This window comes from Dama dama, chromosome 28, assembly GCF_033118175.1.
Source record: "Dama dama isolate Ldn47 chromosome 28, ASM3311817v1, whole genome shotgun sequence".
NCBI classification, from domain to species: Eukaryota; Metazoa; Chordata; class Mammalia; order Artiodactyla; family Cervidae; genus Dama; species Dama dama.
In genome coordinates, this window is record NC_083708.1 from 34,460,657 (window position 1) to 34,484,041 (window position 23,385).

The window sequence follows — 23,385 nt, forward strand, 5'->3', positions numbered from 1 at the left end:
CAGTGATGGCTGTTTTCAGGAAAGTAAGATTTTAAATGGGTTCCCTAACAATTAAGGCATTCATTACAACACTAGCTAAGGAAAAAAAAATTCTTCCCTCAAGCCTGCATACTTCCCAGAAAAAAAATCCTAAATCATTTTGCAAGAATTGACAGAAAATGCCAATACTACTGCAAATGGTGACTTTTCTAGGATTATCACACATCCTTAATTTTAAACAAAAAGCTGTTTCTGTCACAATTTTGCAAAGCACCAAAAACTGTAACACTTGCTCAATCCTTGATAGAAACACATGCTAATAATTGTGTATTCAGATGATGGCATTTGCCATGAATGCATTGATCACTGTTCAATGCCTGCCCACTCTATTTTAAAGTTCAGTTTTAGAGGCAAAGACTTTTCAGCATACCAAGCTTTTATGGCTTGTTTTGATTGATTACTCTATTTCTCCTTTAATACCTGTTTGTTATTAGCATGCTTTCCATCTTTCTATCAAAGTATATGACATATTGAATTTTACTGTCATTGGCCTAATAATTAGATATGTACCAGTCTTTCCTGGCCAAACAATAACAATGAGAATAATGCTTTGTCTCTCTTTAAGGTTATAGAGTTTAATGTGGGAACAAAATGCTTTTCAGTTTAAAATCCAACAATTGTGTGCAGGGCTTCAGTTTGGGTAAAGTACTGAAAGTTATTTGTGAGAATCACTTACAGAGGCTTTGCAAACCACATATATCAGTTTACTCTTTCTTTGTTCCTTCAGAAAATTCTTTCTGTAGAGGCATTGATATGTCGTTATGGGTACTGAATTGCAAAAGAGTGTTGACAGTCATGAAAATATGGAAACAGGAAAATGACTTAAGCAATTTCCCAAAGAAGAAGCAAGTTTTGAATATTTTTGTTTTTAATCTAAATGGTGAATGGTATTGTTTCCTTAATTTCTCTGTCTGTTTTTTCATTGTTAGTATATAGGAATGCAAGGGATTTCTGTGTGTTAATTTTATATCCTGCAACTTTACTATATTCATGGATTAGCTCTAGTAGGAGTATATCTACCTAAAGAAACAAAAGACCTATACATAGAAAACTATAAAACACTGATGAAAGAAATCAAAGAGGACACAAACAGATGGAGAAACATACCGTGTTCATGGATTGGAAGAATTAATATTGTCAAAATGGCTATTCTACCCAAAGCAGTCTATAGATTCAATGCAATCCCTATCAAGCTACCAACGGTATTTTTCACAGAACTAGACCAAAGAATTTCACAATTTGTATGGAAATACAAAAAACCTCGAATAGCCAAAGTAATCTTGAGAAAGAAGAATGGAACTGGAGGAATCAACCTGCCTGACTTCAGACTCTACTACAAAGCCACAGTCATCAAGACAGTATGGTACTGGCACAAAGACAGAAATATAGATCAATGGAACAGAATAGAAAGCCCAGAGATAAATCCACGAACCTATGGACACCTTATCTTTGACAAAGGAGGCAAGGATATACAATGGAAAAAAGACAACCTCTTTAACAAGTGGTGCTGGGAAAACTGGTCAACCACTTGTAAAAGAATGAAACTAGAACACTTTCTAACACCATACACAAAAATAAACTCAAAATGGATTAAAGATCTAAATGTAAGACCAGAAACTATAAAACTCCTAGAGGAGAACATAGGCAAAACACTCTCCGACATAAATCAAAGCAAGATCCTCTATGACCCACCTCCCAGAATATTGGAAATAAAAGCAAAACTAAACAAATGGGACCTAATGAAACTTAAAAGCTTTTGCACTACAAAGGAAACTATAAGTAAGGTGAAAAGACAGGCCTCAGATTGGGAGAAAATAATAGCAAATGAAGAAACAGACAAAGGATTAATCTCAAAAATATACAAGCAACTCCTGCAGCTCAATTCCAGAAAAATAAATGACCCAATCAAAAAATGGGCCAAAGAACTAAACAGACACTTCTCCAAAGAAGACATACAGATGGCTAACAAACACATGAAAAGATGCTCAACATCACTCATTATTAGAGAAATGCAAATCAAAACCACAATGAGGTACCATTACACGCCAGCCAGGATGGCTGCTATCCAAAAGTCTACAAGCAATAAATGCTGGAGAGGGTGTGGAGAAAAGGGAACCCTCTTACACTGTTGGTGGGAATGCAAACTAGTACAGCCGCTATGGAAAACAGTGTGGAGATTTCTTAAAAAACTGGACATAGAACTGCCATATGACCCAGCAATCCCACTTCTGGGCATACACACTGAGGAAACCAGATCTGAAAGAGACACGTGCACCCCAATGTTCATCGCAGCACTGTTTATAATAGCCAGGACATGGAAGCAACCTAGATGCCCATCAGCAGATGAATGGATAAGGAAGCTGTGGTACATATACACCATGGAATATTACTCAGCCATTAAAAAGAATTCATTTGAACCAGTCCTAATGAGATGGATGAAGCTGGAGCCCCTTATACAGAGTGAAGTAAGCCAGAAAGATAAAGAACATTACAGCATACTGACACATGTATATGCAATTTAGAAAGGTGATAACGATAACCCTATATGCAGAACAGAAAAAGAGACACAGAAATACAGAACAGACTTTTGAACTTTGTGGGAGAATGTGAGGGTGGGATATTTCAAAAGAACAGCATGTATACTATCTATGGTGAAACAGATCACCAGCCCAGGAGGGATGCACGAGACAAGTGCTCCGGCCTGGTGCACTGGGAAGACCCAGAGGAATCGGGTGGAGAGGGAGGTGGGAGGGGGGATCGGGATTGGGAATACATGTAAATCCATGGCTGATTCATATCAATGTATGACAAAACCCACTGGAAAAAAATAATAATAATAATTTAAAAAATAAATAAATAAATAAATTATCTTAATCTAAATGGTGAGAAAATGAATCTTCACCAAGAAGTTGAACTCATCCTCCCTGTAGAAAAAATAAAAGATTCTTGGTTGATTTCACAGAAACTACCCAGTTTAATTAATGATGGGACTGAGTGATAATTTATGTGGGTGTGTGACAAACCAGCCATGTCTGGCGAGCTGCTCTCTGCTTATGTTTGTTCATAGAGAAGTTAGTTTACATTGAAAAAAATTATATATGAAATATAGACTTATCCCAGGTTTCAACTCTAAGAGAGCTAAGAAAGATGATTAAATTCTGACACTTTACTTATAAGTACGGAGATTTCATCTTTAAAAATTCTTTTTCCTTCACTGATGCTTGACAGTCAGGATGATAGTCTCTTCAAAAAGTTATCACAATATTCTAGGAAATGATCCATTTAAGATATAGCCCTTATCTCTTTTTCCCTTTTTTCCTCTTTCCATTTTCTTTCTTTTTGATGTGGACCATTTTCAAAATCTTCATTGAATTTATTTTAACATGGCGTTTGTTCTACATTTTGGCCCCTTGGCCAAGAAGCATGAGAGATCAAGTTCCTCAACCAGGGTATGAACCTGCATTCCTTGCACTGGAAGGCAAAGTCCCAACTACTGGACCACCAGGGAAGCCCCCTCTCCCCCTACTGGCCTTATCTTTAAATAGTCACAAGTTAAGAATACTTAGTGACGATATAAATTAAGAAAATTAATTCCATTATTGACTACCTATTTGTGTATTTGTGTCAGCCTCCACTCAAACATATGAGTGATGTTATGGGCTGAGTGTTTGTGTTCAATCCCAAAATTTATATGCTGAAGCTCTAACTCCCAATATGATGGTACTTGGGGGTGGGGCCTTTGGGAGGCAATTAGATTTACATGAAATTGTGAGGGTTTTGCCCTTATGGAGGTAGTTCCCTTAAAAGAAGGCCAGGAGATGGAAGAGCACTCTCTTTCTGCACACACGCACAGAGGAAAAGCCATGTGAGCACACAGCTAGAAGCAGCCATCTGCAAGCCAGGATGAAGGCCCTCATCAAGAACCAGACCTGCTGGATCTGGGAATTTTCAGCTTCCAAAACTATGATAAATAAATTTTTCTGTTTAAGCCACTCAAGCTATGAAATTTTGTTATAGCAGCCTGAGTTGACTAAGACAAAAGGTTTCTGTGCTCAAGAAACAACATAATGACTAGTCAGCCTTATATAAATATATTATACTTACAAACCTCGAAGATTAAAGGGCACAAAGTCCAAAACATTCATAGTGTGGTAAACCATACCAATAAAACAAAAAACAAAAAAACTTAATGACCTGGAGTAACCACGATGGTGTGGTCACTCACCTACAGCCAGACATCTTGGAGTGTGAAGTCAAGTAGACCTTAGGAAGTGTTACCACAAACAAAACAAGTGGAGGTGATGGAATTCCAGGTGAACTTTTTAATATTGTAAAAGATGATACTGTTAAAGTGCTGCACTCAGTATGCCAGCAAATTTGGAAAACTCAGCAGTGGTCACTTTATTCCAATCCCAAAGAAGAACAGTACCAAAGAATGTTCAAACTACCACATAACGGCACTCATTTCACATGCTAACAAGGAAATGCTCAAAACCCTTCAAGCTAGGCTTCAACAGTATTTGAACCAAGAACTTCCAGATGTTCAAGCGGGATTTAGAAAAGGCAGAGGAACCAGAGATCAAATTGCCAATATCCACTGGATTATAGAAAAAGCAAGGTAATTCCAGAGACACATCTACTTGTGTTTCACTGACTATGCTAAGCCTTTCACTATGTGGATCACAGCAAACTGTGGAAAATTCTTCAAGAGATAGGAATGCCAGACCACTTGCCTATCTCCTGAGAAACCTGTATGCAGGTCAAGAAGCAACAGTTAGAACCAGACATGGAACAACGACTGGTTCCAAATTGGGAAAGGAGTACATCAAGGCTGTATATTGTCACCCTGCTTATTTAACTTATATGCAGAATACATCATGTGAAATGCTGGGTTGGATGAAGCTCAAGCTGGAATCAAAATTGCTGGGAGAAATATCAATAACCTCAGGTATGCAGATGACATTGCCCTCATGGCAGAAAACGTGGAGGAACTAAAGAACCTCTTGATGAAGGTGAAAGAGGAGAGTGAAAAAGCTGGCTTAAAACTCAACATGCAAAACTTACGATCATAGCATCCAGTCCTATCACTTCATGTCAAATAGATGCAGAAACAATGGAAAGTGACAGACTATTGTTTTGGGCTTTCGAATCACTGCAGGGAGTGACTATAGCCAGGAAATTAAAAGATGCTTCCTCCTTGGAAGAAAAGCTTTGACAAACATAGACAGCATATTTAAAAGCAGAGACATTACTTTGCCCACAAAGGTCTGTCTAGTGAAATCTATGGTTTTTCCAGTAGTCATGTACACATATGAGTGCTGGACCATAAAGAAGTTTGAGTGCCGAAGAATTGTGGTGAACTTTTGAACTGTGGTTTTGGAGAAGACTTTTGAGAGTCCCTTGGACTCCAAGGAGATCAAACCAGTCAATTCTAAAGGAAATCAACCTTGAATAATATTCATTGGAAGGACTGATACTGAAGCTGAAGTTCCACTCCTTTGGCTACCTGATGCGAAGAGCTGACTTACTGGAAAAGGCCTTGATGCTGGGAAAGATTAAGGGCAAGTGGAGAAGAGGATGACAGAGGATGAGATGGTTGGATGGGATCACCGATTCAATGGATGTGAATTTGAGCAAACTCTGGGAGATTATTAAGGATCGGGAAACCTGGCGTGCTGCAGTCCATGGGGTCACAGAGTCGGACATGACTGAATGACTCAACAAGAGCAACAACAAATTTGATCAGGAATATTTTGTCCCTTAAGACAGAATGATGAAAAGGTTCTGACAATCATATCATAGATCATGTAGTAGAAGGTTCAGTGGAATAGGACTTCAAAATTTGACTAGCATGGAAAGATGAAGTGCATATTTAAGAGTTCAGAAGGCTCTCAAATGGAGCAAAGGAGAGGTTGATTTCAATTTGTACTCAAGTGCTAAACTAGTATCAATAAGTGGAAATTCCTGGAAGATGATTTTACTTTCACAATCAAAAAAAGAATTTTCCAATAAATAGAAGTGTCTGCTATTGGAAAGTATTTGCCTATGCAATGGTTAACTAGTTATCGAAAAAGACATTTTGAAGGCTGTTCATGCTTTGGTTGGGAAATTGGATTACAGTGCCTCTAACGTTCTCTTCAAATTGTAAAATTTAATTTTGAGATTTTGCATTTTTATTTTAAAGCATGGTATCAGATGAAAGCGGACTTCCCCAGTGGTTCAGCGGTAAAGAATCTGCCTGGCAATGCAGGAGGCACAGGAGATGTGGATTCGATCACTAGCTTGGGGAGATCCTCTGGAGGAGGAAATGGCAACTCAGTCCAGTATTCCTGCTGGGATAATTCCATGGACAGAGGAGCCTGGCAGGTTACAGTCCATAGGATCACAAAGAGTTGGACAGGACAAAGTACACATGCATGTGTCAGAGGTCATATTTTATAGAATGAACACATATGAATCATGGATAATAATGGTTAAATAACAAAAGATGATAATTCTCTATAAAAGAAATTTAAAAACTCATTTCATTTTTTAAAAATGAAACTGTTGGTTAATATCGAAGTTGGTATATGTTTGGGGATGTGGATGTACGTTGGAGGTAATGTTTAAGTACATTGTTGTTTTATGGCTACTTATTTGTAATATAGTTTCCTGATAGAATATAAAAAGATCAAAAGAAATTCAACTTCAACATGAAAACAATGTGTCTATTTTTTAGAGAGTTTATGCTAGGATTATTTTGCTGTATCAATTTGTCATTTAAAACATGACATTCATATAAAGTTTTATTACTAGTGGCCTCCTGAACTATCACAAAACTGTATGTATTGTGCTATTGCAAGCTTTGTATAGGTGAGAACTTTACAAAAGTATTAATTAACAAAGCAGACTGAGTGTAATAATCAATGCTAACTGTCATGTCAATAAAATTATTTATATAAATAAAATATCTTAATTTAGTATGATTTTTTCTTGATAAAATGTGATAACTATAGATGATAACCTTTTTAATATCTTTAATTCTCTGGAGAACTGTGCTGGTAATAGTTTTAGAAATCTATTATATGCAACTACTTTGGGATATAAGCATCTTTAATGCTTTCTTTGTACTGGCAATATTAAGCTTTCAAAAACCTTCTTTTGGATGGCTGCCATTTAACTGTGTATTGCATGTAAGTTTTAGTCATTGTCTTTTAGGCAGATGGTTAATTTGTTTAAAAAATATGAATGCATATCATACATATCTACACACCAAAGATCTAGCAGCTTTTTAAAATAGAATTCTTTACCTTTATTAAACTTACACAACCATACTGGATCAATCGTCAAAATATGTTATCTAGTTGTTCATAATAATAATTTTCTTCATTTAATATTTTGAGTTTTGCTGGCTATCTTTATCATGAGAGAAGTGTATCAGTCATGGGAAATAAACTTCTCTAATTATTTAAACAAAAACAAATCCAATAAAAGCATACATTCCTACAAAATTACAAAATTATTGACATGGAAACATAGAAGAGATTAAGAATGATTGTTGATTGCTATTACCAGGGCAGATTACAAAAGCAGAATATGCAAATATATATCACAATTACTAGGTTACTAAACACTAGTATATTAAAGAACCTGATAATTACTTGCCTTCTCAAACTCTTTTCTAAGAGTTTCTTATCATTGATAGCATCACAAGGCTTTGATACTTCTGGGCATAGCAGTTAGACTAAAACTGAACATTTGACCAAAGGTGAACCAACTTACAGACTAGAATAAACCAATTATATTTGTTTTATTTTTTTTTCCAGTTTTACTAACATATAAGTGATTTATAGCACTGAATAAGTTAAAGGTGTGCAGCATGAAATGACTATCACATACATTTAGTAAACATCTATCATCTCGTATAGATAAAAAATTAAAGAAATAGAAAAAAAATTTTTCCCTCATAACTAGAACACTTAGGGTTTTCTCCTTAGTAACTTTTATATGTAACATGCAGCAGTATTAATTATGCTAATCATGTTGTACATTACACTCCTAGTACTTATTTATCATACAATTGGAACTTTGTATATTTGACTGCCTTCATCCAATTCCCCATCCCCTGAGCCACCTCTGCCTCTTGAACTACAAATCTGATCTCTTTTTCTACGAATTTCTATGTTTTTGAAGTACAATTGAGCTACAACACTATGGTGGTTGCTCTAACACATCATGATTTGATATTTCTATACATTTCAAAATGATGATTTGATTTACTTTTTTGGTAGTTCGAACCATGAGATATAACATCCTGAGTTATTTCATTAGGGAATATTTTTTTGTCAATACTGCTGTTGACAACTTGGTTCATACACTTCCGGGATTCTGTTTACTTGGCTTGTTTTGTTTTATTTTTGAAATTTAAAACATTTTTTTTCTGTGTTCTACAATATTTATAATCTTACAGGATCTTCCCTCCTCCCTCTTGCCTTGAACAAATTTAAATAGATTTCTCTTCCTTGAATTATTTGTTCTGATTAATAAAATAAGTCCTAAATTTACATTTTTTAAATTATGCATTTGACCTTCACAAGTGCTAAATCATCACGTTCCTATAATAAAATGTATAGCTGTATAGATATACAGTCAGTCTACAGCATTTGCTTCTGCAAACTCCACTGTCTGTGCTAAAACAAGACAACAATCTCAAAACAGAGCTGCTTTTGTTAAGCCTCATGTCAACAAACTGAGACCTAATTTAATTAGCTTTGACTGTCAGAAACAGAATCATAAACTGGTCAATCAGGAAATGCCTGATCAATATTAGTTAGATTTCCCTGGTGGCTCAGATGGTTAAGAATCTGCCTGTAATCCAGGAACCATGCGTTCGAACCCTGGGTCAGGGAGATCACCTGGAGAAAGGAATGGCTACCCACTCCAGTATTCTTATCTAGAGAATTCTGTGGACAGAGGAGCTTGTCGGGCTATAATCCATGGGCACAAAGAGCTAGATGTGTCTGAGTGACTAACACTATTAGTTAAATAATCTGCCTGAGAGACCCTGCCAGCCCCTAAAGGAAAGTAACCTTGCAATAAGGAGCTCCCATTTTTTCCCCTAATATAATTTCCTTGTTCCTTTTCCCTTCTGCCTGTAAGTGTTTCATTTTGTACAGCTGCTTCAGTTTCTTTGTATCTGCTGCATTAGACACTGCCTGATTCAAACTGATCATTGTTCAAACAAACTTTTAAAATGTTTCATATGCTTCAATTTATCTTTTAACACCTGGAACCTTAAACCCCCCCCCCCCCTTTTCTCAAACCTTTCCCCAGTCTCTTGCTTTCAGGTTCTCTCCACCATCCTTCCACATTCCAATCCCATCCCCTTAGTGATCTGACCCCTGGCAGTATCACTGACATCAATCCTTACTCACAGTTCTCAACTTTGTTTAAGAGCCAGGTTGACTTTGTAGGTCCTACAAGACAACATGATTCTGTCCCACCAGGGCCTTCACACTTGCTATTCCCTCTAAAGGAATATTCTCCATTCCTCCCCATTCATCAATTAAATCCAGCCTACAGCATTCGTAAGCTTCCCTGGGGACTCACTGGTAAAGAACCTGCCTTCCAATGCAGAAGATGAGGGTTCAGTCCCTGGGTCTGGAAGATCCCCTGGAGAAGGAAATGACAGCCACTCCAACATTCTTACCTGGGAAATACCATGGACAGAGGAGCCTGGTGGGCTACAGTCCTTCAGGTCACAAAAGGTCACGACTTAGCAACTAAACAACAACAGCAGCAGCATTGGCACCAGCGGGAAATTTGCTGGAAATAACAGAACCTCAGACCTCTGTTCCGGGTAAACTGTACCAGAATCTGCATTTTAATAAGATCCCCAAGTAATTCGAATGCACACTAAAGATTAAGAAGCCTTATCCTTTTAGAGTACTTTGCATAATTATAATGACATGATTGGAATCTATTGTGTAATATATAGATCTCCTCTTATGAAGGTGAGCTCCAAGAGGGCAGGGGCCTTGTCTTTCATTTCCACTGCTTTATTCACACTACTTGTTCCTTGCACAAAATAAACTGAAAATAATTATTGAACAACCAACAAATTACATATATTTTTCACTGAGCAAAAAACTCATTCATTTAAATGATCAGAACAGTCTAGTGAAGATGACCTATAGCCATAAAATTGCTTAAAACTTGTATTTTCTCCAAAGAATAAAATAGTGTCATTATTATAGCACCTTAGATAGAGCATGGATTTCCCTGGTGGCTCAGATGATAAAGAAATCGCCTGCAATGCAGGAGATCTGGGTTTGATTTCTAAGTCAACAAGATCCCATTGGACAATTGCATACATCTCCCATGCTAGTAAGGTTATGCTTAAAATCCTCCAAGCTAGGCTTCAGCATTACGTGAACCAAGAACTTCCAGATGTTCAAACTGGGTTTAGAAAAGACAGAGAAACTAGAGATCAAATTGCCAACATTTGCTGGATCACAGAGAAATCAAGGGAATTCCAGAAAAACATCTACCTCTGTTTCATTGACTGTGATAAAACCTTTGACTGTGTGGATCCTAACAAACTGTGGAAAACTCTTGAAAAGATGGGAATACCAGACCATCTTACCTGTCTCCTGAGAAACCTGTAGGCAGGTCAAGAAGCAATGGTTGGAACCCTTTATGGAACAACCAACTGGTTCAGGATTGAGAGAGTACAACTGGACTTTTTATTGTCACCCTATTTATTTAACTTATACACAGGGCACATGATGCGAAATGCCGGGCTGGATGAGTTACAAGATGAAATCAAGACTGCTGGGAAAAATATCAACAACCTCAGATATGCAGATGATACCACTCTAATGGAAGAAAGTGAAGAGGAACTAAAGAGCCTCTTGATGAGGGTGGAAGAGGAGAGTGAAAAAGCTGGCTTAAAACTCAGTATTATAGAACTGAGATCATGGAATCCAGTCCCATCACTTCTTGGCAAATAGAAGGGGAAAAGGTGGAAACAGTGAGATTTCCTCTTCTTGGGCTCTAAAGTCACTGCGAATGGTGACTGCAGACATGAAATCAGAAGAAGATTGCTTCTCGGCAGGAAGGCTGTGACAAACCTAGACAGTATGTTAAAACACAAAGATATAATTTTGCCAACTAAGTCCATATGGTCAAGGGATGGTCTTTTCATTAGTCATGTACGGATATGAGAACTGAACAGTAAAGAAGGCAGAGCACTGAAGAATTGATGCTTTCAAACTGTGGTGCTGGAGAAGGTTCTTGAGTTCCTTGGAAAGCAAGGAGGTCAAACCAGTAAATTTTAAAGGAAATCAACCCTGAATACTCTTTGGAAGGACTGATGCTGCAGCTCCAATATTTTGGCACTTGATGTGAAAAACTGACTCATTGAAAAAGACTTTGATGCTCGGAAAGATTAAAGGCAGATGGAAAAGAGGGCGACAGAGAATGAGATGGTTGGATGGCATCACTGACTCAATGAATATGAGTTTGAGGAAACTCTGGGAGAAAGTGAAGAACAGGAAAGCCTGACATGCTGCAGTCCATGGGGTCACAAAAAAATTTCAGACATGACTGAGTGACTGAACGACCCAAACACAGATAGAGCATGATATTTTAAGCTATATTCAATCCCCCAAAAAAGATAAGTTTAAACTTTGGCATATATTAAAGTTTTAAGTTTTAGGGTTTCCCTGGTGGTTCAGACGGTAAAGTGTCTGCCTGCAATGTGGGAGACCCGGGTTCAATCCCTGGGTTGGGAAGATCCCATGGAGAAGAAAATGGCAACCTACTCCAGTACTCTTGCCTGTAAAATGTCATGGACTGAGGAGCCTGGTAGGCTACAGTCCATGGGGTCGCAAAGAGTTGGACATGACTAAGGGACTTCACTTTCTTTCACTTCAAAGTTTTAAGAGTTTGCCAAAATACCCAATAAATGTACTATCAAGTGATTGCAGTTAAAAAAATAAATGAATTCTAGGTAGTGCACAAAAGACAATAGACAATACCTTTTTCAATAAGTTGTTTGTTAGCTATAAGGTTGAAATCAAATAATCTTTCTTTGGCGGCAATGACAGGCAATGATTTTTTTTCTACCTCTCAAAATATATTTAAAGAAGTGAGACTTAAATCTCTATTTGAAAGTCTTAAGTCCTACCAGAAACACTGTAAGAAACTGAAAGCTTATTTTTTTCCATCAGTTATAATGGAAACTACTAATTCCTAATTTTTACCACTACCATGAAGCACAAAAGTAAGCAATAACTATTTCAGATACTGTTAAAAGCATACCTAGTGAACAAGATGTATTTCCTCTGTAAAGTTATTGTCTCTATTAAATCAAAGCCACTTGAACAGTATGAAAGTTGGGTTGGTATTTCTTGCATGTTCTCTCCAGCCGCATGTGTTAGGATTTTAAAAGGTTATCCAATCAACTTTGATCTAATAAGACACTATCCTTGCCAGAGCCCATAGTTTATCTTTGATTTTGTTTTTCTGAGCAAATCTTGATGAATATCTCTTTCACCTTATACTTATGTTTCAGATGATTGGGCGCTTCACTCTGAATCACTGAACTGGAAACTTGATTAGAATCCTGTTGTTACCTGCTTGACTGAAAAAGTCTTTCTCAATTTAGAAGAGAAGCTTAGAAATGAGAAGTCCTCAGTGAAACATATTTAGTAGTTGAAGTCTCTGGCACAAGGCAGTCAAGCTTTCAGGCTTCCACAGCCCTCCTTAAGCTTACAGAGTTTCTGATGGAATAGGTTCTTTCTCAAGGGAAAATGAGGGACCAGAGAGACACAGTTTATCAGGGATACAGGTATCAGGCCTCTATGTCAGTGTCTGTGATATCAAGGAAAGCAAATGTGTGGGCTTCTCTGCTAATTGGAAATTTTGCATTTTTTTTTGAAAATGGAATCTACTTATGTCAGCAAGTTTATATAATCATGCAAAAGTTTAATTGGAATCATTTTATAGTATGCTTTTTGTTGTTATTTGTATCTCACAATCTCATTATTTCTCAGAATAACATGAAATGTGCCTTACAAATATCAGAAGTCAAAGATCTTTAAGCCATTTCATATTTTGTCTTACACATCATTTTTTCTCTTACAGGCAGCCATCCTAATATTGAGTTTACAATCTGCAGCAGCAAACTATTTTTTCCATCCATTATTTACTTGTTTGTTGCTTGAAATACTTAGATTACCTTGGTAATCTCTATAGAAAATTGAAATATTAATGTGAATTACTTTAGTACTCTGCAGCATCAAGGATTAGCTACAGAAGAAAAAAATACATATAGTTACATCAGAGGTATGACTTCCGCATTTTAGCAAGTCTGCTTCTTGGTTTCTTTCATTGTGGCCCTTGATCTGGTTAGTTGTTCTGCAATATGTTTCATCTTTATGGCTTAGAAATTTAACAAATATGGCTATGCCAAGCATCAGACAGATTAATTTTGCTAAAGTGAAATGATTATCTTGTTTGACATGTGCTGCTGTGATGCAGAGATGATTTGAATGGGCTGCTGAAATTCTCAAGGAGCAAGTAGTGGAACTTCAGCTCATGTTCAAAGAACATGGTGAGTGGTTTCAATCAATTGAGCTGAGCTCTGCTATTGAAACACTCCTTTAAAAATAATCTAACTAATATGTGCACTTTATTAGATACAGAAAATTTTTTTTTTTTTGTACAAATAGGACACCTAAAAATGCATTGACTTTGGTGGCAATGCTGTGCTCAGGTGTAATAAAATTGATGAGCCCATATAATAAAATTTATGGAACCAGAGTGAATTCAATTTATTTGAATATGCTCAGTTATGTTTTTGTTTATTCCCATAGCAGATGTTTAATTTACAAACCAGGCAATTACGACAGCTCTTCCAAACAAATAAGAGCAGATTAGTCAAACGTTCACATCAATTTTTATGTTTATCATTAGTTTTATGAGGTGTCATGAATATTCAGTAGTAAGAAAAACTATCATTATGGTACCTGGAAAACCTCAAAATGATGTTTTGCATCTCTAAGTGCTATTTCCCCCTTTTTGATAAAGCTATTAATGTGACTTGTCTCTTATTACAAGTTGGGCTTACAGGCTGCAATGCAAAAAGCACTCATGCTCTTTGGGGATCTTGTACATTCTAATCAGTGTGCTGATGGCATTTTTGTGGAAAGTATGCAACAATGTATAGGTGATCATATTTTGATTTTTACTCTGCAGATAAAGATATATTTGTGCATTCTGTAAGCCCAGAAATAAACCCATGTACCTATGGGTACCTTATCTTTGACAGAGGCAAGAATATATAATGGGACAAAGACATCCTCTTTAATAAATGGTGCTGGGAAAACTGGACAGCTACATGTAAAAGAATGAAATTAGAACACTTCCTAACACCATACACAAAGATAAACTCAAAATGGATTAAAGACCTAAATGGAAGACCAGAAACTGTAAAACTCTTAGAGGAAAACATAGGCAGAACACTTAATGACATAAATCAAAGCAAGATCATCTATGATCCACCTCCTAGAGTAATGGTAATAAAAACAAAAGTAAACAAGTGGGACCTAATTAAATTTAAAAGCTTCTGCACAGCAAAGGAAACTATAAGCAAGGTGAAAAGACAACCCTCAGAATGGAAGAAAATAGTAGCAAATGAGACACTTGACGAAGGATTAATTTCCAAAATATACAAGCAGCTCATACAACTCAATACCAGAAAAACAAACAACCCAATCAAAAAGTAGGTAAAAGACCTAAACAGACATTTCTCCAAAGAAGACATATAGATGGCTACCAGACACATGAAAAGATGCTCAACATCACTAATTATTAGAGAAATGCAAATCAAAACCACAATGAGATATCACCTCACACCAGTCAGAATGGCCATCATCAAAAAGTCTACAAACAATAAATGCTGGAGAGGGTGTGGAGAAAAGGGAACACTCTTGCACTGTTGGTGGGAATGTAAATTGATACAGCCACTATGGAAGACAGTATGGAAATTCCTTAAAAAACTAGGAATAAAACCAACATATGACCCAGCAATCCCACTCCTAGGCATATACCCTGAGGAAACCAAAATTGAAAAAGACACATGTATCCCATTGTTCACTGTAGCACTATTTACAATAGCAAGAACATGGAAGCAACCCAGATGTCCATCAACAGATGAATGGATAAAGAAGTAGTGGTACATGTACACACTGGAATATTACTCAGCCATAAAAAGGAATGCATTTGAGGTGGATGAGGTGGATGAACCTAGAACCTATTATACAGAGTGAAGTAAGTCAAAGAGAAAGATAAATATTGCATTCTAAATACAAAATCTAGAAAAATGGTACTGAAGAATTTATTTACAGGTTAGCAGTGGAGAAACAGACATAGAGAATAGACTTATGGACATGGGGAGAGGGGAGGTAGGGTGAGATGTATGGAAAGAGTAACATGGAAACTTACATTATCATATTTGAAATATATAGCTGATGGAAATTTGCTGTCTGGCTCAGGAAACTCAAACAGGGGCTCTGTATCCACCTAGAGGGGTGGGATGGGGAGGGAGACGGGAGGGAGGTTCAAAGTGGAGGGGATATGTGTACACCTATAGCTGATTCATGTTGAGGTTTGACAAAAAACAACGAAGTTCTATAAAGCAATTATCCTTTAATTAAAAAATAAATAATTTAAATACTTTTTAAAAAAGAAAGATATATTTGTGCATTCTATAACATTACCATGCAGAGTTTACAGAATGTTAATTTTATTTAAAAATAATGTGTGTGTGCTCAGTTGTGTCTGACTGTTTGTGACTCCCATGGACTGTAGACCACCTCCTCTGTCCCTGGAATTTTCCAGGCAAGAATATTGGAGTGAGTTGTCATTTCCTACTCTCGGGTATCTTCCCAACCCAGAGATGGAACTCGTGTCTCCTACCTTGGCGTGGATTCTTTACCACTGCATCAAATAACTCACCATACTTTTATTTCCAAGTTTAACTTGCTTCCTCTTCTTTGTAATCTTTTATTACTTCAAGGGAAAGTTTTACTTTTCCAGACATAAGAACCTGTAGCTCTGAATGGTGAATCTGTAGATCGGAATCTTAATGTGAAGCTGTTTGTAAGGGAGGTCCTCACACAGCAGTTTTATTTTTCTTTTATGTGTTAAACTGTCAGAATAAAAAGGCTGTAGCTCCATTATGAATCAGTAAAACTACATAGCATCATCCATAAACAAGCACATGATATTTCCAGGCTGGCTGCTTTTGAATGGATTGCACTATAACAAGCTCTGCCCTAAAAGCAGTGCTACCTCCTCAATATCCTAACCTAATTCCCAAGATGCATGCATTTCCCCCCAAAACCATTTTAATGGCAGATTTCCTGTCATCAATCAGTATTCAGTCAGAAAAAGAAATAAGGAGATGAATGTGATAAAATAGCTCTAGAGGGAATAGCTTCAATAGAAATATTTTCAATGTAAGTTATGTCAAATATTGAAATAAGTAAACTGGAGGAAAGCTTGATTTTATTGTTAATGCTGCTGTGAACTATAATACTGTAATTTTTGTGAGTTTTTTTGTTTGTTTGTTCTCACTTGTATACCTTTTTTGGGAAGCAACCAAAATATCACCTTCTTTGTCACTAGTTACAGTTAGTCATAGTACAAATCTCCCAGGAGTGTTAACTTTATTGTACCACATATGACCCTTTTTTTTTTTTAATATTTGAATGTAAGCCGTGTCAGAATACTAACCTCTTGGATTCTACTGAAACTTTCAAAAGCATTAATCATTAAAATTCAAAACAGTCAAATTGGTTTACATATTCCTAGGATGTTTATCTGCAAGTTAATTTTTAATACACATGCACAAGCCTTTTAACTTGGCTTGTTTTATCTAGACGACTACATTCCTATCAATTAGGTGGAGGGTAGTAGACTTCAAGCTGATTTACCAGATATTTCTTTTCAATCTTTCTTTTTAAAAGATATATGTGAAATGCCAGCCTGGATGAAGGTCAAGCAGGAATCAAGAATGCTAGCAGGAATATCAATAACCTCAAATATGCAGATGACACCACTCTAATGGCAGAAAGTGAACAGGAACTAAAGAGGAGAGTGAAAAAGCCGGCTTAAAACTCAATACCCTAAAAAACTAAGATCATGGCATCCAGTCCCATAATTTCATGGCAAATAGATGGGGGAAAAAAATGGAAACAGTGACAGACTTTATTTTCTCAGGCTCCCAAACCACTGCAGATGGTGACTGCAACCATGAAATTAAAAGATGCATGTTCCTTGAAAGAAAAGCTATGACAAATCTAAATAGTATATTAAAAAGCAGAGATATCACCTTGCCAACAAAGGTCCATATAGTTAAAGCTATGTTTTCTTTTCAGTAGTCAGGTACAGACGTGAGAATTGGACCATAAAGAAGGCTGAACACCAAAGAATTGACGCTTTCAAACTGTGGTGATGGAGAAGACTGTTGTGAGTCCTTGGACAGCAAGGAGATCAAACCAGTGAATCCTAAAGGAAATCAACCCTGAATATTCACTTGAAAGATTGATGCTGAAGCTGAAGCTCCACTACTCTGGCCACCTGATGTGCAGAGCCGAGTCATTGGAAAAGACTGATGCTGGAAAAGATTGAAGGCAGGAGGAGAAGGGGGCAGCAGAGGATGAGAGAGTTGGATGGCATCACTGACTCAATGGACATGAGTTTGAGCACACTCCAGGAGATGGTGAAGGACAGGGAAGCTCAGCATCCTGCAATCCATGGGATTGCAAAGAGTCAGACACAACTGAGTGACAGAACAACAACAACAACAAATAACAATAATATGAAGGAGATGATGGGAATGGATGAGTATGGGACACAAAAAGAAACATAAACCTTAAGCAAGAAATCACACAGAAATAGATTACTCACAGACCTGGATCTACTATTCAGCAAAGGTAATGCCATTCCATGAAAGTAATGAACAACTCTTTGTAGGGAGGAAAAGCAGACACTGGGGCATGTAGACAGAAAGGGCCATGATAAATAATTGCATACAGTGTATTGCGAGGCAGCAATTCTCTTGAGAATGCAGCAAAAAAAAAAAAAAAAACCTGGTATGCCACTGGTTTTTAGATGATAAAGTTCTTAGAGTATGAATGACTAGCAGGTCCGCTTTCTTTTAACAGGAATCTATCCTTTTAGATTGAAGGCGGGTAAGATTATCTAGTCATCTTGCACTCCACTATGTTATAAAGATCATACTGACCTCTGCAAATGATAGACTGATGTTCTTCATAAAATACAAGCCAGAAAGTTCACATTTACCATTGTTATACTAATATTAGTCTTTTGAAATGGATTTCACAGTTTGCTTTTAGCATAATTTGCTTTGGACTTTTATATGTCATCATTGTTCTGCAGTGGAACTCTTTCTTTCCTATGAGACAAAATCTTTTGACTTTCATGAAAATTTATAAAGCAAAATTTCATAGTATTAAGGGTTTTCATAATAACTATAGGTCAAAATTATTAAATTCATTTCAATGCTGTCGATGTAGACTAATAAGCACTGAAGTGCTTATGGATGAAATGTGGGAGATTTACTTCTTCTAGTGCCTTTACCATGAAATCCAAGTTATTTAGACTTCCTGATTGCTAGATTTTTGATAGTTTCAAACTACTGAAATTATGTAGGTGCAATTATTTCCTTGTTTTAATACAGTAAATATACATAAGTAAAATAATGTGAATATAGGAAGAATATAGTATATAAAAAAATGCTCATCCTGGTAAATATTAATATTTTTTTTGCTTTTCCAAAGGTTAAGATGCTTTATGTAAAACAGTTGTTGTTTATTTATAAAATAATATCTTTAGTCCACTGTCTTACATACAGGCTTCCCAGGTAGCACCAGTGGTTAAGAATGAGCCTGCCAATGCAGGCGACATAGAGACACGGGTTCAATCCTTGGATTGGGAAGATCCCCTGGAGGAAGGCATGGCAACCCACTCTAGTATTCTTGGCTGGAGAACCCCATGGACAGAGGAGCCTGGAAGGCTACAGTCCATGAAATCACAGAGTCGGACATGAGTGAAGTGACCTTGCATGCATGTCTTACATACACATCATGTGTATAATATTAACTTACAAAAATGATTTCATTAATATATTTTTAAGATTACAATGGACTTGTTTTTTATCTTATTAATTCCTGAAAACCGACAACAGCAATAACCTCAGAGATATATATATTTTAGGTAATGAAATATAATATAAATATCCACCCTTCCCTCACTTGACAAGATCAAAGTTTAGTGTGGGAAATAAACTCATCATGTGAAAATTGGGGGACGAGTGCTATGAGCTTCATTGTCTTTAGATATGGAGTGAGAGGTGATTCTGGACATCTCGAAAACATTGTCCTTTAACTTGTGCACTTTGAATAGTTTTTTCCCAAAAGTTAAAATAATCATTAACCTAGTGATTAACATATTTAGTATTTACATAAGCTTATTAAGTATATATTAAACCCATTTTGAATGTTATGAAATGTATTTTTAATGCTTTCCTAATGACGTCTTCAGAGATCAGTTCTTCCTGATTTGTGAGTTCTTTTGTTGAGATATAATCGGCATATAAGATGTTATTAGTTTTAGGTATACAACAATGATTCAGTGTTTATACACGTTTTGAAATGATCACCTCAATAAGTCCAGTTAATATCCGTCAGCACATATAGTTACAGTTTGTGTAACTAACTTAGTTACACAAAAAGTAGAGCTTTTAAGATCTACTCTCTTAGGAACTTTCAAATATACTATATAGTATTACTAACTATAGTTACTAGGTTGTATATTATAGCCTCAAGATTTATTTATCTTTTAACTGAAAGTTTGTATTGTTTGATCACCTTCACTGGTGGTAACTACTTCTGGTAACCACTGATCTGTTCTCTTTATCTGAGTTTTAGATGTTACAAATGAACATATTTTCATTTTGAAATTATTAAAATTAAAGAAAAAACCCCCACAACATCCAAAATAAAATGTTTCTACTTCTACTTATTCATATATATTAGTATTCAGTTACTGTATTCTTCTTATGATATTTTGGACTACATCTGCTCAGTGCTAGAAAACATTTTGGTAAAATAAAAAATAACAGGTTTGCTGTCAACAGTAAAGAAGCATGGAATTGGTCTTTTTTCTTTTTTAAATACTCTTTCACCTTTATGTCTACTTGTTTATTGATCCTCTATGGATTAGTTCCTAAACTTCCCTCATCTTAACTCTTGCTCCAGTTTTATGTAAATAATGTGCATAGTTTTAAAGGATAATTTAAACTAGTTCATTAAAGTTGCTTTCCTCATCTTGACTCTCTAAAGGTCAAATGGCCACATGATATTGAAGTTGTAAGGGAACTCAGAGATCATCTGGAGTCATTCTTACTAAAATGTCACTGGCAGACAGCAATCTTTTCCTTTCTGAAATAATTTGGGTGAAAAAAATATAGTCTTTTCACTGCTGGTCAGCTCTAATTGCTTGAAAATGTTCCTTTGGCTTTACTAAAGTCTGCTTTGGGAGAGAAAAACACAGTAAGTCATGGTCCCTACTTCCAAATGCTGATGTTAATGAGGGACATATTTTTGCAAACACTTATCAACAGTAGCTGAGAGTGAAAAGAGCCAACTCTACCTGAGGTGGAATGCCACAGGAGCCCTAGGGTGGGGAGGGAGGGATGTCCCCTTCCACCTGAGGAAGGGAGGTCCCCTGGATAGGGTATCATACAATAAGGGCTTGGAAAAGAATGGGCAGAATTTAGAAAAGTGACGTTTAAGGAAAAATCATTCCCGTCATGGAGAATAAAAGAATGTGACTTAGCTATTGTTAGCAACATTAGGAGTAGCAGTAATAGTACTCCTTGAATAAGTCATCATTAAATTTATAAAACACAATTTCAAATACAAATTAAAAGGTCATGGGTTTAAAACAAACAAAAAATAAATAAATGCACCCTACTCTAGAAACTAGCAAAGACATTAAAGGTTTGAGTAGGTGAATAACATGTTTTATAACATCACTTCCTTCCTTATAATCTATCCTCGAGACAAAAGAACCAAAGAATCCCTTGCTATTTACAGCATAAGATTAACTGACAATGTCACTGACTAGCCAGCTAACTTTTAGCAGCTTTCAACCCAAAGGGACAGTTCTGAACATGTTCTGTTTGATTTCCCAACAATCTGAGTCAGTTTTCCTCTAAGTCAGCTTTGAACAGTTGATGCAGTTCAGATAAAACTGGGTTACTTATAGATTGCCTTGGGTAAGGGACAGGTACTGTTTTATTATTTGCTGTAAACAGAAAATATCAACTCATGCAAGTGGTCTGCTTACAGGAATTAATTTGCTTTAAGTAGAGTAAAATCCCTACTATGAAAGAAAAACATGTAAATACATATGAAATAAATCAAGCTGCAGTAATATAATGAAAATTACATTAGTTGCATACCTGTGCTTTACGGTACTGTGCTAAGGTGCTTCAGTCATGTGACTCTTTGCGACCATAAGAACTGTAGCCTGCCAGGGCTCCTCTGTCCATGGGATTCTCCACTCAAGAATAGTGGAGTGTGCTGCCGTGCCCTCCTCCAGGGGATCTTCCTGATCCAGGGATCAAACCCACGTCTCCTGCATCTCCTGCATTGGCAGGCAGGTTCCGTACCACTGGTGCTACTGGGGAAGCCCCTAGTTGCACACATAACTGTTCAATTCAATATCTTAACACCATCCCAAGAAGTGTAATTTAGAGTAAGTTAGGCTCACTTTGTTTTTTATTCCTTCATTAGTAACCAGCAAAAGTCCATCTACTCAAAGCTATGGTTCTTCCAGTAGTCATATATGGATGTGAGAGTTGGACTATAAAAATAGCTAAGCATCAAAGAATTGATGTTTTTGAACTATGGTGTTGGAGAAGACTCTTGAGAGTCCCGTGGACTGCAAGGAGATCCAGCCAGTCAATCTTAAAGGAAATGAGTCCTGAATATTCATTGGAAGGACTGATGCTGAAGCTGACACTCCGGTACTTTGGCCACGTTATGCAAAGAACCAACTCATTGGAAAAGACCCTGATGCTGGGAAAGATTGAAGGAGGGAGGAGAAGGGGATGACAGAGGATTAGATGGTTGGATGGCATCACCTACACAATGCACATGAGTATGAGTAGGCTCCAGGAGTTGGTGATGAGCAGGGAAGCCCTGGCTTGCTGCAGTTCATGGGGTCACAGAGTCAGACACGACTGAGTGACTGAACTGAACTGAGTAACAAAGGGACCATAATCTACCTACCTCATAATATTTTGTGAGGATTTTTTTCAGGTCAAGTTCTAACAACAGCATATGTTGATCATTAAATTGTTAAACTGTTTACATTGAAACAATGTAATCTACTACTAATTTCTAAATTTAGGGAATTTACTTTAGGTGTTATGCGGGTAACTTTTTAATCAACGCTTGGTAGTATGCAGAGAAACAGAAACATTTAATTAACATAAAGCATAATCACTCAGTCATACTAGACCTGTGACAGGTACCTCTAAATCAACTCAGACCCTCCAGCTTTTGCAGAGGGAAAAAAGATGCTGTGTTAATTTCTTTTATTCAATTAATATTTATTATTTATTTGACATGTGTCAGGCAGTCTGCTTAGGCTGGACATTTGTGGTAAATAAGCCACAAATTCTAGTGGGAGTTCCAATATCAGGTTTTTATTCTTTTGGACCATATCTTAACGACTTGTTCTTTTTTTTATTTTTATTTTTTTATTATTTTTTTTATTATTATTATTTTTTTATTAGTTGGAGGCCAATCACTTCACAACATTTCAGTGGGTTTTGTCATACATTGATATGAATCAGCCATGGATTTACATGTATTCCCCATCCCAATCCCCACTCCCACCTCCCTCTCCACCCGATTCCTCTGGGTCCTCCCAGTGCACCAGGCCCGAGCACTTGTCTCATGCATCCCACCTGGGCTGGTGATCTGTTTCACCATAGATAGTATACATGCTGTTCTTTTGAAATATCCCACCCTCACCTTCTCCCACAGAGATCAAAAGTCTGTTCTGTATTTCTGTGTCTCTTTTTCTGTTTTGCATATAGGGTTATCGTTATCACCTTTCTAAATTCCATATACATGTGTCAGTATGCTGTAATGTTCTTTATCTTTCTGGCTTACTTCACTCTGTATAAGGGGCTCCAGCTTCATCCATCTCATTAGGACTGGTTCAAATGAATTCTTTTTAATGGCTGAGTAATATTCC